We start from the raw sequence: 14109 nt of genomic DNA on the forward strand, positions 1-14109 counted from the left end.
AGCTGGGGGAGGGAGGGGGTTTCATTACAGATGGTAACGGCAGGGGGCTGGTGAGAGCAGAGGGAGGACACACACACACCGGCGGCCGCCAGAACGGGGCTGGGGACAGCGGAGGGACGTGATTTAATAACAGACGGTAACGGCAGGGGGCGGGGGCTGGTGAGAACGGAGGGAGGGAGGGTTGTGTGATCGGTAACGGGGGGAGGGGAGGCGTCCCGGACTTACATCCCGGCGGTTGACAGGTGTAAAGTGGCGCAAAGAGCATGGATTGAATCTCCACAAAAATGGCGCTGAAATCTTCCCTTTGCTGTGATCTGGACAGCCCAGGGGGCGCATCCAGGTCACAGCATACGCCCACTGTAACGTTACACATAGGGTTGGATAGCGACCACTATTCTCTATGCACAGGGGCTGCAATAAAGGAGTGTGTAACTGTCGTTACACACACAGCAAATCCAACATGGCCCCCAGTGCATACAGTAAAATTAGAATTACATAAAAACTAAATAAGCCACGATTTTCGTTTTGTATTAGTAATACTTCATTTCAGAATCACTTATTTTAATAAAAAACTAAAAAAAAACGTGATACAGTCCCTTTAATAGGTGAGCAAATACACTGAAGGGGAACACAACCCCCATCATCAGCCTTCAGAATGTATTGTATGAATGGGTGTATTCTGAAGGATGATGGGGGCTGTGGTCATAGTTAGTAATAACACTCCAGGGAGGGACTGTAATGTAGTGGCTAAAGTGTTGTAAATGTGACAACCACCCTTCTCCTCATTCAGAATACACCCAGTACATGGGTGTATTCCTAAGGATGAGGGGGCTGGTAGTCCCAGATCCCCAAAATCGGGCTTCATCCACAGATCCTCCATCATCCCACAAGCTTCCCCTCATGTTATTCACAAACACGGTTCATGTTACTTACAATGCTGCTGTTAAGTCTATATTGTTAAAATAATGTTTATAATATTATTAAAATGCTTTAGTGCACTATTTGGCTCATATTATTTATTTATTTTTTTTAAATTTTCCTCCTCTCACCTAGGTGTGTCTTATAATCAGGTGCGTCTTATAAAGTGAAAAATACGGTACCTCAGATCTAAAATGTACCACTATGTCCAAGGGTTGGGAAAGGATTAAATAAAAAAATATTGTGCTCTGCAGATAGCACCTGTGGTTTTTTTCGAATGCTACTTTTTTGCCACATTTTTTGTTTTGTCTTCAAAATTTGTTTTATTTAAATGGTTTTCTTTTTTTCATTTCTGTGCAGGATATCAAGAATTGATGGAGGTCCGTGCGGGACTGAGATGAGATGTTCTTAGCTGAGATGGAAAGAAGTGTCATTCTTCTGAGCTGCATTTCATGTCCAGCCGGGAGCTCTATTAGTAAGCAGATTTTGTGATTTTTATTTTTTTTAATTTAAAATACTTTTTACATTTACTTTTTTTTACTTATTGAGGAACTAACACCTTACCACAGTGCTCTGATTGCAGATACACTGTACTGCAATCAGGGCTGCCACTAGGAATTTCAGGGCCCCATACTGGCAAAGGTTCGGGGCCCCCTTGAGGCTCCGCCCCAGCTCCACCTCCACCCCACGAATCTTCCATAGTCTCACCGCCACTCTTGGAAAACTTCAGTTCTGCACTACAACCTCACCAATCACACATTAACCCTTCACATTGAACACCGTATCACACACGCAGCCATCAGATTTTGTTTTGGCCAAAAGATTTTTTTAAGCCTGCCACCACAACAAGGTAGACTCTTTTGGCCGGGCCCTACTTTACTCTAAATTTTTTTTTTCTTTTTAAATCTAACTTCTTTGGTATATATTTATTTTTGGTATATCTATTTTTTTTTCTTTAAGGGAATGTGTCACACACAGTTTTTAAACTAATTGAATCCAAATTGTGATAATGCAGACTTGTGGATTTAGACCTAACAACCCCTTCAAAGGGAATCTGTCACCTAACACCTAATCTGAGCGCAGCATAACATAGGGGAAGAGATCCTGATTCCAGCGATGGTCACTTATTGGGCTGCTTAGTATAGTTTTGATAACATCACTGGTTAATCAGCAGGAGATTATCATTACAGGGCTACTTGTCATGCTGCAGGTAGTCCAGCATATTCATGAGCTCTGTATAATTGCTAGATCTGCAGCAGAGAAAACATGGATTTTATCACAGTGAAAGCAAACAGCCCAGTAAGTGACACACCGCTGGAATCAGGATATCTGTTTCTACTTTATGCTGCTCTCAGATGGGGGAGCAAAAACCTGCTGACAGATTCCTTTTAAGGCTCTTTCAGCAGATAGATATGTGGCGCCACCACATGGTACTGCATCTCACTTAAGGTGCAGTACTCATCCTGGATCCAGAGGAGGTCGGTACCAGTTCCACAACACAAACTCATATACACAACCAGGTTGCCCTCCCCATTGTGGACCAGGCTAGGGTCGGGTCTTAAGCTAGTCACCAAACATGGGGGGCAGCCACCCACTAGTGACAGGGAACCGGGGGAGGGGCAGTTACCAGGGGGAGTTAGGAGCTTACACAACAGTTAGAGTGTTCTCCAGCAGGAGAGAACAGGAGTGGGACCGGTGCGGTTCAGGGTGCAGAGCCTTAGGGTGGAACAGACTTCACCTTGTATCACCAGAATCTGCAGGACAGGTTGATTGCAAGTCCCTCTGACCGCCACGAGATCCCGGAGCACAGTGCCACATAGGGTCCGGAGTCGTGATTACAGTCAAGCCCCACAGTGGCCCCGCGTCACCTACACACGGGACAGGAGCTAACACTACACGAACCGGGGTCCCCAAGCAGCATCAGGCCACGGGGATCCATCTGTAAAGGCGCAAAAAGGAAGGGCCCATCGACCACCATACCGGTTCTAACCTCCAACGGATCCGGGATCAGCTGGGGCCCATCACGGCTGGAATTACAGCAGCCGATTCAGCCTTTTGATTGCCATTGCCTCGCGTTTCGGCACCAACAGCCACTACTCTCCTCATCATCCTCCCCATGGCCCTGCTCCACCTGTGGGGAGCAGAACCATCCTTGCTGCAACACCATCCGCCCTGGAGGACAGAGACAGCAGCGGCGGCTAATCCCTGGCCACATACCACAGGTGGCAACACAAGACTATCATCCTCATTCCCCCACCATCATCCAAATCCCCTTTTATTGTACACCTCGGGGCCACGAAGATGGGCAGGGCCACCTGTGACATCCCCCTGACCCGACATCACTGGCCCGGCGACGAGTAACATTTAACCCCTGCCCCGTGGGTGCTACAAATAGATGAGGGACGGAGAGACGGTGGGGAGTCTCACAGCAGGTGTGGGGGGGGGGGTCTCACAGCAGGTGTGGGGGGGGGGGGGTCTCACAGCAGGTGTGGGGGGGGGTCTCACAGCAGGTGTGGGGGGTCTCACAGCAGGTGTGGGGGAGTCTCATAGCAGGTGGGGTCTCAGCAGGTGGGGGTGGGGGTCACAGCAGGTGGGGGTGGGGTCACAGGAGGTGGGGGTGGGGTCACAGCAGGTGGGGAGATCACAGCAGGTGGAGGAAGGTGAGAGGTGGGAGAGGGGCAGCAGATGAGGGAGGGGGGCAGCAGCTGATGGGGGAGGGGGTGGCAGATGGAGGAGGACACAGCAGATGGGTTCAGTGCTGCTGGGGCAATGGCGGCGGCTGAAAGGAGACAGTGTCTTTAAACTTACCGATCGCTCACCTCACCTTCCACAGACGCTGGAGTGAAGCTGAGTGGAGTGGTCACCAGCCCCAGATCCATAGTGATTGGAGAGATCGGTCACAAGGCCGATCTCTCCAATCAGAGCTGGGGGCGGGTGAAACTGAGGTCCCCAAGCTCCAGCCAATGATCGGTGCTACAGCTGCACTGATCAGGGCTGGATTTTAATGTTTCAGCCATTTTCAATGGTTGGAACATTACAGTGACTGTGATTGGGTGAGCGGCGTTCATCAGCCAATCACAGCCTCCTTAGGTCCGGGAGGCAGACATCACCCCTCCTGAGGTCAGGCAGAGGGACCCTCCTCCCCGAATCTAAGATATTTGCAGCGATCACAGCGACCAGGGCCACGATCTCGCCATGACGTTCATGGATCCTTAAGTACCAGGGAGCTATGACGTACCCAGTACGTTTTCAGGCTCTAGGGGCGCGCTCCCGCTTGGGGCCCATGTGCGACTGCAGGTGCTGTCAGTGCAATGCCCCCACCCCCTGCCCATGGGGCCCGGTAAGCAGAGAAATGAAAGGGAAGGGGCCCGGGCTGTCAGCGTGTCCAGGCCCCGCCTCCTGCTCACTGCACGACCAGCCCACCCTGCGAAGTGTACTTTCAGCGCCCCCTGCGCTGGGGCCCGGGGAGCAGAGGAATGAAAGTGGAGGGGCCCGTCAGCGTGTCCGGGCCCCCCTCCTGCCTGCTGCTCACCGGGCCCGCTACAGGAGTTCCACTAGTAATGCCCTGATGGCGGCCCTGACTGCAATGCTCGATCACTGCAGGACAGTGCAGAGTGATAACCCAGCAAAATTAGGTACAACTAGGAGACGTCACAAAGGGAAAGGAGATAAGAAATGGAGCGCCCAGTGGCATATAAGAAAACCCACCTGTCAGAAAAAAACCTCACCTTTACCTTTTAATAAATATTTAAGATGAAAATGACCTTAGTTTTCATATCACCCCTTTAACATCTGACATTTTTTTTTACCTGTTCTTAAATGCTGCTGATCCTTTCCATCTTGTGGGTTTTTTTTCTTAATATTAGTCAAAATAAAAAATGACAGATTTATGACAAGTACAGTCCTGCTCATCATTATTGGCACCCATGAAGTTTAAGTACATAATGTGGAATATTTCCTGAAAAAATAAATGAAGTGAAACTGCTTCTTTTTTGTATAGAGCACTCGTGTGAAATAAAAAAGAGCAAATGATAAACAACAATTTCTTTGTCGCTCCATTGGGAGACCCAGACAATTGGGTGTATAGCTTCTGCCTCCGGAGGCCACACAAAGTATTACACTTTAAAAAGTGTAACCCCTCCCCTCTGCCTATACACCCTCCCGTGCATCACGGGCTCCTCAGTTTTATGCTTTGTGTGGAAGGAGGCACACATCCACTCATCCATCCCCATTTTAGTCAGCAGCAGCTGCTGATTTTATCGGTTGGAAGAAAAGAGGGCCCCCACAGGGCCCCCGGCATGCTCCCTTCTCACCCCACTAAGTCGGCGGTGCTGTTAAGGTTGACGTACCCATTGCGGGTACAGAGGCTGGAGCCACATGCCGTTTTCCTTCACCATCCCTTAGAGGCTCTGGGAGAAGTGGGATCCTAACCGGTCATCCATTCACTGGGCCGGGGCTCCCTCCGCAGCCCCTGTGGGAATCTGCCGGACAGGAGTCGATGTATTCTCAGGGACAGGGCCCTGCATCTAAAGGTACTCTGTGTCCCCATGGGGACGGTGCATGGAGCGCTTGTTTCACAGACGCTGCAGCAGCTGCTGGTTTGTGAAGACCGGGACTTCCGTGCCGACCGCGCCTGTTTGTCGGCCGCGGTATTAAATTTAGTCCCCGGCTTCATTGCGGCCTAGTACCATAACTCCCGCCCCCGGGCCTGCCAGTCAGGGGTAAGGGCAGGACGGTCGACCTGACGTCGGCAGTGAGGGCTGGAGCATACTTTAGGTTCCCCCCCCCCCCTCACTGATCACTGTAGGGCCCCAGATTCCCGCACTTTACTAGTCGCCGCCCACGGCTCCCTCCTCCCCTGAGAGCTCCGGCAGCCATTTTTACACACATTCTGCCGGTGGAGGATTTCAGGAACGAGCTCTGGGAGACCTAAGGCAGGGAATCTGGTGGAACACCGGTCACCCGGTGCTGGTCCCCCTAGGGTGCCGGAGTATATATATATATATATATATATATATATATATATATATATATATATATATATATATATATATATATATATATTTGTATATATTTTCTCTGTTCGGCCGGGTTGTTTGCTTTTGGCTATATACCCTCAGTGATCACTCTCCTAAGAGACAACAGCATGTCGTCCACAAGGAGCAAAGGAGCAAGGGCGCTAAGGCAAAAGGTTTTTTTTTTTGCAACCTGTACCTCTTGTGGGGCTATGTTACCTGCGGGTTCCACCTACCCTCACTGTGAGCAATGCTCGACCCCTGTTGCACTTGCTCAGCCGGAGCCTCGGTCACTAGTGGGCCCCTCGGCTCAAGCAGACCCTCCTGCTTCCCCTGTCCAGGCGGCAGGGACAGAGTTTGCAGTTTTTGCTGAGAAACTCTCTGAGTCGCTTTCACAATCCATGGCTCAGTCTATGGACAAATGGTCTGCCAAGCTACTAGAAGCCTTGCAGTCCAGACCGGTCCTTACACAGGCCCCGGGCACTGTTGGGTCATCGCCTCCAGGCCTCTCTCGGTCTGCGCCGCAGCGTGCTCCCGGGGTGGCCCCTAGGTCTCACGTGGAGGACTCCTGCACGGACCACAGTCCCAGACCGGCTAAGCTGGCTCGCTGGGAATCTTCCCCGGCTTCCTCACGCTGCTCGGGGTCTCAGCTTGAGGACTCTCTGGAGGATGAGGCGGACGTCGCAGCTCAGGGCTCTGACCCTGACGTTGCTCTCAATCTTGATACACCTGAAGGGGACGCCATAGTAAATGACCTTATCTCGTCCATCAACCAGGTGTTAGATATATCTCCCCCGCCGCCACCTGTAGAGGAGTCGACTTCTCATCAGGAGAAACACCAGTTTCGGTTCCCTAAACGTACACGGAGTGCGTTTTTCGATCACTCTAACTTCAGAGATGCTGTCCAGAAGCCCAGAGCGGTTCCGGACAAGCGCTTTACTAAGCGCCTTACTGACACACGTTACCCCTTCCCCTCTGACGTTGTTAAGGGTTGGGCTCAATGTCCCAAGGTGGATCCCCCAGTCTCTAGATTGGCGGCTAGATCGGTGGTATCGGTTGCAGATGGCTCATCGCTAAAGGATGCCACTGACAGGCAGATAGAGCTCCTGGTGAAATCCATCTATGAAACCACGGGCGCGTCTTTTGCCCCGGCTTTTGCAGCCGTGTGGGCACTCCAAGCTATCTCAGCTTGTCTGGCTGAGATTAATGCGGTCACACGTAATTCTGCTCCGCAGGTTGCGTCTTTGACTTCTCAGGCGTCAGTTTTTTCTTCCTACGCCATGAACGCAGTTCTAGACTCTGCTAGCCGTACAGCGGTGGCATCCGCTAACTCTGTGGCAGTCCGCAGGGCCATGTGGCTGCGCGAATGGAAGGCAGACTCGGCTTCCAAGAGGTTCTTAACCGGTTTGCCGTTTTCTGGCGACCGCTTGTTTGGCGAACGATTGGATGAGATTATTAAGGAATCCAAGGGAAAGGACTCCTCCTTACCCCAGTCCAAACCGAAGAGACCTCAGCAACGGAAAATACAATCGAGGTTTCGGTCCTTTCGTCCCTCCGCCAAGCCCCAATCCTCTTCGGCCAGCAGGCCGGAGAAAGGCCAGAGGAACTCCTAGGCGTGGCGGTCCAAGTCACGCCCCCAAAAGGCCGCAGGAGGCACTGCTTCCAAGGCGGCCTCCTCATGACTCTCGGCATCCCCGAACCGCATCCTCGGTCGGTGGCAGGTTCTCCCGCTTTTGCGACGCCTGGTGGCCACATGTTCAAGATCGATGGGTGAGAGACATTCTGTCTCACGGTTACAGGATAGAGTTCAGCTCTCGTCCCCCGACTCGTTTCTTCAGAACCTCTCCGCCCCCCCGAGCGAGCCGATGCACTTTTTCAGGCGGTGAACGCTCTGAAGACAGAAGGAGTTGTGATCCCTGTTCCCCCCCAGGAACATGGTCGCGGCTTTTACTCCAACTTGTTTGTGGTGCCAAAGAAGGACGGCTCGTTCCGTCCCGTTCTGGACCTCAAACTGCTCAACAGACATGTGAGCACCAGACGGTTTCGGATGGAATCTCTCCGCTCGGTCATCGCTTCGATGTCACAAGGAGACTTCCTAGCATCGATCGACATCAAGGATGCTTATCTCCATGTGCCGATCACACCCGAACATCAACGCTTTTTGCGTTTCACCATCGGGGACGAACACCTTCAGTTCGTGGCATTGCCTTTCGGCCTGGCCCTCTCAGATGGCGTGTCAAAACAGCCTTTCCGTCGCTCTGGCGACTCTCCAGCAGTTCGGGTGGATCATCAACTTCCCAAAATCCAAGTTGACACCGACCCAATCACTGAATGGAGTTTCATACTCAGTCAGCAGTAGTCATACTACCGCTGGACAAACAGCTTTCGCTGCAGGCAGGGGTGCAATCTCTTCTTCGGGGTCAGTCACACCCCTTGAGGCGCCTCATGCACTTCCTGGGGAAGATGGTAGCAGCGATGGAGGCAGTGCCCTTCGCGCAATTCCATCTGCGGCCACTCCAGTGGGACATTCTCCGCAAATGGGACAGGAGGTCGACTTCCCTCGAAAGGAACGTCTCTCTTTCCCTTGCAACCAAGACGTCACTTCAGTGGTGGCTCCTTCCCAACTCACTGTCGCAGGGAAAATCCTTCCTACCCCCCACCTGGGCTGTGGTCACCACTCACGGTGGGTCAACCGTGGGCGCTCCCAGACCGCCCAGACTTGCTGTCACAAGGGCCGTTTTTTCCATCTGAATTCTGCGGCCCTCAACCTAACTGTGTGGCCATTGAGTCCTGGCTCCTAGCGTCCTCAGGTTTATCTCAAGATGTCATTGCCACTATGAGACAGGCCAGGAGACCAACGTCCGCCAAGATCTATCTCAGGTCTTGGAGGATCTTCTTATCCTGGTGCTCTGATAATGGTTTTACTCCCTGGCCCTTTGCCTTACCCACTTTTCTTTCATTCCTTCAATCCGGAATGGACAAGGGTTTGTCTCTCGGCTCTCTCAAGGGACAAGTATCGGCGCTATCCGTATTTTTTCAAAACGTCTAGCCAGGCTTCCGCAGGTCCGCACGTTCCTGCAGGGAGTTTGCCACATAGTCCCACCTTACAAGTGTCCGCTGGAACCCTGGGACCTTAACAGGGTGCTAACGGCTCTTCAGAAACCACCTTTCGAGCCGCTGCGGGATGTCTCTTTATCACGTCTTCGCAGAAGGTGGCATTTCTAGTGGCAGTTACATCGCTCCGTAGAGTGTCGGAGCTGGCAGCGCTGTCATGCAAAGCCCCCTTCCTGGTTTTTCACCAGGATAAGGTGGTTCTGCGTCCTGTTCCGGAATTTCTCCCTAAGGTGGTATCTCCTTTTCATCTCAATCAGGATATCTCCTTACCTTCATTTTGCCCTAATCCAATTCACCAATGTGAAAAGGATTTGCACTCATTAGATCTGGTGAGAGCACTCCGGCTCTACGTGTCTCACACGGCGCCCCTGCACCGTTCAGATGCCCTCTTTGTCCTTGTCGCTGGCCAGCGTAAGGGTTCGCAGGCTTCCAAGTCAACCTTGGCTCGGTGGATCAAGGAACCGATTCTTGAAGCCTACCGTTCTTCTGGGCTTCCGCTTCCTTTGGGGCTGAAAGCCCATTCTACCAGAGCCGTGGGTGCGTCCTGGGCATTGCGGCACCGGGCTACGGCTCAGCAGGTGTGTCAGGCAGCTACCTGGTCTAGTCTGCACACTTTCACGAAACACTATCAGGTGCATACCTATGCTTCGGCAGACGCCTGTCTAGGTAGGCGAGTCCTTCAGGCGGCGGTTGCCCACCTGTAAGAGGGGGTCGTTTTCGGCTCTTTTTATCGAGGTATTCTTTTACCCACCCAGGGACTGCTTTTGGATATCCCAATTGTCTGGGTCTCCCAATGGAGCGACAAAGAAGAAGGGAATTTTGTTTACTTACCGTAAATTCCTTTTCTTCAAGCTCCTATTGGGAGACCCAGCACCCGCCCCTGTTCCCTTCGGGCTGGTTGTTCTTTTGTGTACACATGTTGTTCATGTTGAATTGTTCTTTTGGCTCATGGTTTTCAGTTCTCCGAACATCCTTCGGATTGAATTTACCTTAGACCAATTTATAAGTTTCCTCCTTCCTGCTTTTGCACCAAAACTGAGGAGCCTGTGATGCACGGGAGGGTGTATAGGCAGAGGGGAGGGGTTACACTTTTTAAAGTGTAATACTTTGTGTGGCCTCCGGAGGCAGAAGCTATACACCCAATTGTCTGGGTCTCCCAATAGGAGCTAGAAGAAAAGGAATTTACGGTAAGTAAACAAAATTCCCTTCTTTAAACAAAAAACAATGGGAGGGAAAAATAGAAAAACCTAAAGCTACTGTGACGCTGGTATTGGCAACTTTACATTAAATAGGTATAGAAACGCATTTTGACTTGATTGTGGTAAATCACAAATGAGAATTAATTGTGATAAATTGTTGGTGCCCATGGGACATGAATTATCCAATGAATGATAACTTCACAGTTTTTTAAAAAGCTACATGATAGCCCCAAAGGAGCTGTCTGAGGACATCAAAACTGCTTTTATTAGTAAACACAAGACTTCCAAAGGGTATAAGGCCATCTCCAAAGACCTTGGTATCCCATTTTCAACAGTGCACAATGTTATTAAGAGGTTTGCCAAGCATGGAACCATCAATAACCTCCTTGGACGTGGGGGAGTGAGGAAAATTAACAAGAGATATCTTTGAAGGTTGGTGTAAAAAAACAAAAAACCACTCCATCAAACATCCAAAGACCTGTAGACCAACCTGGAACAGTCTGAGGTCATGGTTTCAACAAGTATCCTACACCGTACACTAAACCAAGCAGAGGGCAAAGGCCAAGGAAAAAAAACATTGCTGAAGAAAAGACATAAAAAGGAACAACTGATCTATGCCAAAGAGTACTGTGATAAAACCACAATCCTTCTGGGAAAATGTTCCGTGGAAAGATGAAATAAAAATAGACCTATTTGGCAATGCAAAACACCAGTTTGTTTACAGACAGCGTAGTGAAGCTTATAAGGAAAAGAACACCCTGCCAATAGTTAAGCATGGTGGAGGATCCATAATGTTGTGGGATTTTGTTGCTGCGTCTGGTGCTAGAGGACTTGCCTGTATAACAGGAATCATGAAATCGGAGAATTATCAAGAGATTATAGTGAAATCTCCTACCCAGTGTAAGAAAACTTGGTTTGAGTCGAAGATCATGGGTTTGCAAGCAAGACAAAAACTCAAAGCACACATTCAAAAGTATACAGGAAGGGTTGAAAAAGAAAATATGAACTATTTTAAAATGGACAGCAATGATCCCTGACCTAAATCCCATTGAAAATCAGGTGAGCTGAAATCTGCCATTGTGAAAAAGAACCCTGCAAACATTCAAGAGCTTGAACAAACAGCAACAGGAGAGTGGAAGAAAATACCAGGTGAGAAGTGCAAGAAGCGTATAGATGGCTACAAGAAACGTTTGGAGGCTGTCATCAATGCCAGAGGGTGTACAACCAAGTATTAATTAGGGGTGCCTTTTTTGCAGCACATGCTGTTTATTTGGTGTCTTCTTTGAAATTGCCACATGTAAGTAGACAATGTTTTATTATTGTATTACTTTGGACCACTAATTAAAAAGTCCTGAGTATATAACTTTTGTACATTTCCATTTATTTTTGAAGATATTGTACAATGAAAAAGATGAAGGGGTGCCAGTAATGGTGAGCAGCACTGTAACGGGTTGATGTCACGTGCTTGCCATGCTCTTTAGTGCTGCAACACTTAATGTGGGTCATTTTTTGTGCAGCTTGCAGTGTTCCTTTATTTCATGTATGATTTTTAGCTCTCTTGTTAGTACATTAATTTTTTTTTCCTTTTTTGCTTTCCTGAACTGAAGGCAACATATCTCCAAGGAATTCTGATCTCTTTGCAAATGAAGAGCAGCTGCAGGCCGGGAAGACTGACCCTCAGCAGCCTCCTGGACTTCAGAATCCACATGTAGGGGAAGACCAGGAACAAGCATGGCCACCGACGGCCGAGCATCCTGTCCACCAAGAAGCTCAGAAGAGGCCATGGCCCTGCAGCTTATGTTTTTGCTTTTTAAATGTGGTTTATACTTTTGCTGATTTGTAATGTTCTTGGTCAATACCAGTTAAAGTTTGAATGATAATTGTCTGGACTTGTGTCTTGTTTTATATTACTCCTTGAACAAAATCTCACATATGAGTTTTTTGCATTGCCTCCAACGAGGTCTGGCTTTGGTGATAAATGCCTTTCCCTATCCTGCATTTTTGGAGCAGGTTGGAGAATGACTTTCTGGATGTTAAGTCGTCCATAGTCTATAGGTGCCCATATAATAGTTGGCCTGAATGTGATTCCTGTATTTTTCTGACTATAAGGTGCACTTTTTAGTAAAGATTACACACATGATACAGGACAAAAGTGTTACTGTGCAATGTATGTGTATACTGTATACACAGCTTCACAGTATATACTCCATTATAGTCCACATATTAGAACAATACATTGTGAACTGTTTCACCACGCCATGAGTGCACTGTGCACATGTGCTTGGTTTGGACAGTCATTCTATGCTGCCTGTCTTCCTTTATTAGAGCAGCTTTCAGATGATGGCTCCTGTTCTCTGGGCAGTGAGATCATTATATAGTCAGCGGTTGCTATGTATGTTACTCGGGTCACTACAGGGAACTGCATCCTCTCGAGGATTCAGGGCCTACCCCCTGGGACCTGGAACACCAGTGCCAGCAACACACACCAAAATCCTAGTTACCACTCCACCCCAGGGGGCACTGCCTAGTCACACAAGGGGATGGCCACTTAGAGGGCAGAGCCTTACCAGGGAACTAGACAGCCTGGTGGGAGGGGACAGCAGTCAGTTCAGAGGTAGAAGTAAAAGTAGACAGACGTGCCTGAGAGCTGGGTCATGTAATGGTGACCGGGGGGCACAGGAGAGTGGTCGCCAGGGCAGGTACACACGGGTACCGCTGGGACCAGAGCACGCACGGGGCACAGGCCCTAGGTCAGGTGACAGTTTCATACGGCCTGGCACATACCTGCATAGTGAGGGGACCTCCACGGACCTCACTGACCCACAAATCCGGGGGCATTAGCCGTACAGCAAGGATCAGGGTTCGGACACATACCTGCCCTACAGGGTCCACAGTGCCCGCCATACAGAGAAGGAGACTGCCACCACAAAGGGACAGTCGGGCCCCAAAAGCTCCACGCTATGGGGACCCAACCACACAGAGTGCCGGGGACAGAGCAACTGAGTCATCAACTGGCACTGGAAATACAGGGACCTGAACCAGCTGTCCAAGGGTCCACGAGTGAGTAGAGACTGTTAATTACAATCCCGGTGTGGTCTCCCATCATACATCTCCCAGGCTCAGCCCTACCTATGGAGGGCCTACCATCACAGCTGCCATTACCACCAGCCCTGGGAGTACCCACTTCAGCAGCGGCGGTTCCACAACATTAACCGCAACCCCGCAGGTGGCGTCACACAAATGACTCTTATTTCCCCTATAAATACTCCCCATTAAAAAGCACCCAGGGCACTGGACCGGGCAACGGCCACCGAAGTGATATTCTGCCCGGGACAGAGTACGCCATTCCTTGGGCGACACATACATATGTTACTCGAGGTCTGAGCAGCATATGGCCTCTGGGCTCCTGGAGAGCATCCTCTGATCTGTCCTCACTATCCTATAACAACAAGCAATATACCTAAGTATTGGGATATGTATAAGCTAATGCTGTGTTTTTCCAAAAATAAGACTATGTCAAACTTTTTTGTTCCTCGAAAAAAGTGCTAGGGCTTATTTTTTGGTAGGTCTTATTCTTGAGGAAACACAGTTGGGGGTAATTATACCCTCCTCCCCCCAAAAAAACAGACACTTCCCCCCCCCCCCCCCCTAGGAGAATCATACTTACTATACCCCGGATGTCTGCGTGGCTCCCAGGTCCTCCTGCAATCTTTGTTGGGCGCTCCCAGCAAGTATCCTCCCCTGCTTCTGGCCGACACACTCACTTATATCAGATCACACACACACATATATCAGATCGCACACACACACACACTAGGTCACACAGACAATCATATCAGATCGCACACACACACACATTCACC

At 49.9% G+C, this 14109-nt stretch overlaps 1 long non-coding RNA gene across 1 annotated transcript in view; it reads left to right on the top strand.

Moving 5' to 3' along the window:
* LOC142301438 (uncharacterized) overlaps window positions 1-12010 on the top strand; it is a 39328-nt gene extending 27318 nt beyond the window's left edge. Inside the window, exons 2-3 of the long non-coding RNA XR_012752804.1 lie at window positions 1279-1393; window positions 11854-12010. This is a non-coding gene — a long non-coding RNA (uncharacterized LOC142301438). The remainder of the gene's footprint in view (window positions 1-1278; window positions 1394-11853) is intronic.
* The last annotated feature ends 2099 nt before the right edge of the window (window positions 12011-14109 follow it).

Source organism: Anomaloglossus baeobatrachus, chromosome 4, assembly GCF_048569485.1.
Source record: "Anomaloglossus baeobatrachus isolate aAnoBae1 chromosome 4, aAnoBae1.hap1, whole genome shotgun sequence".
Lineage (NCBI taxonomy): Eukaryota > Metazoa > Chordata > Amphibia > Anura > Aromobatidae > Anomaloglossus > Anomaloglossus baeobatrachus.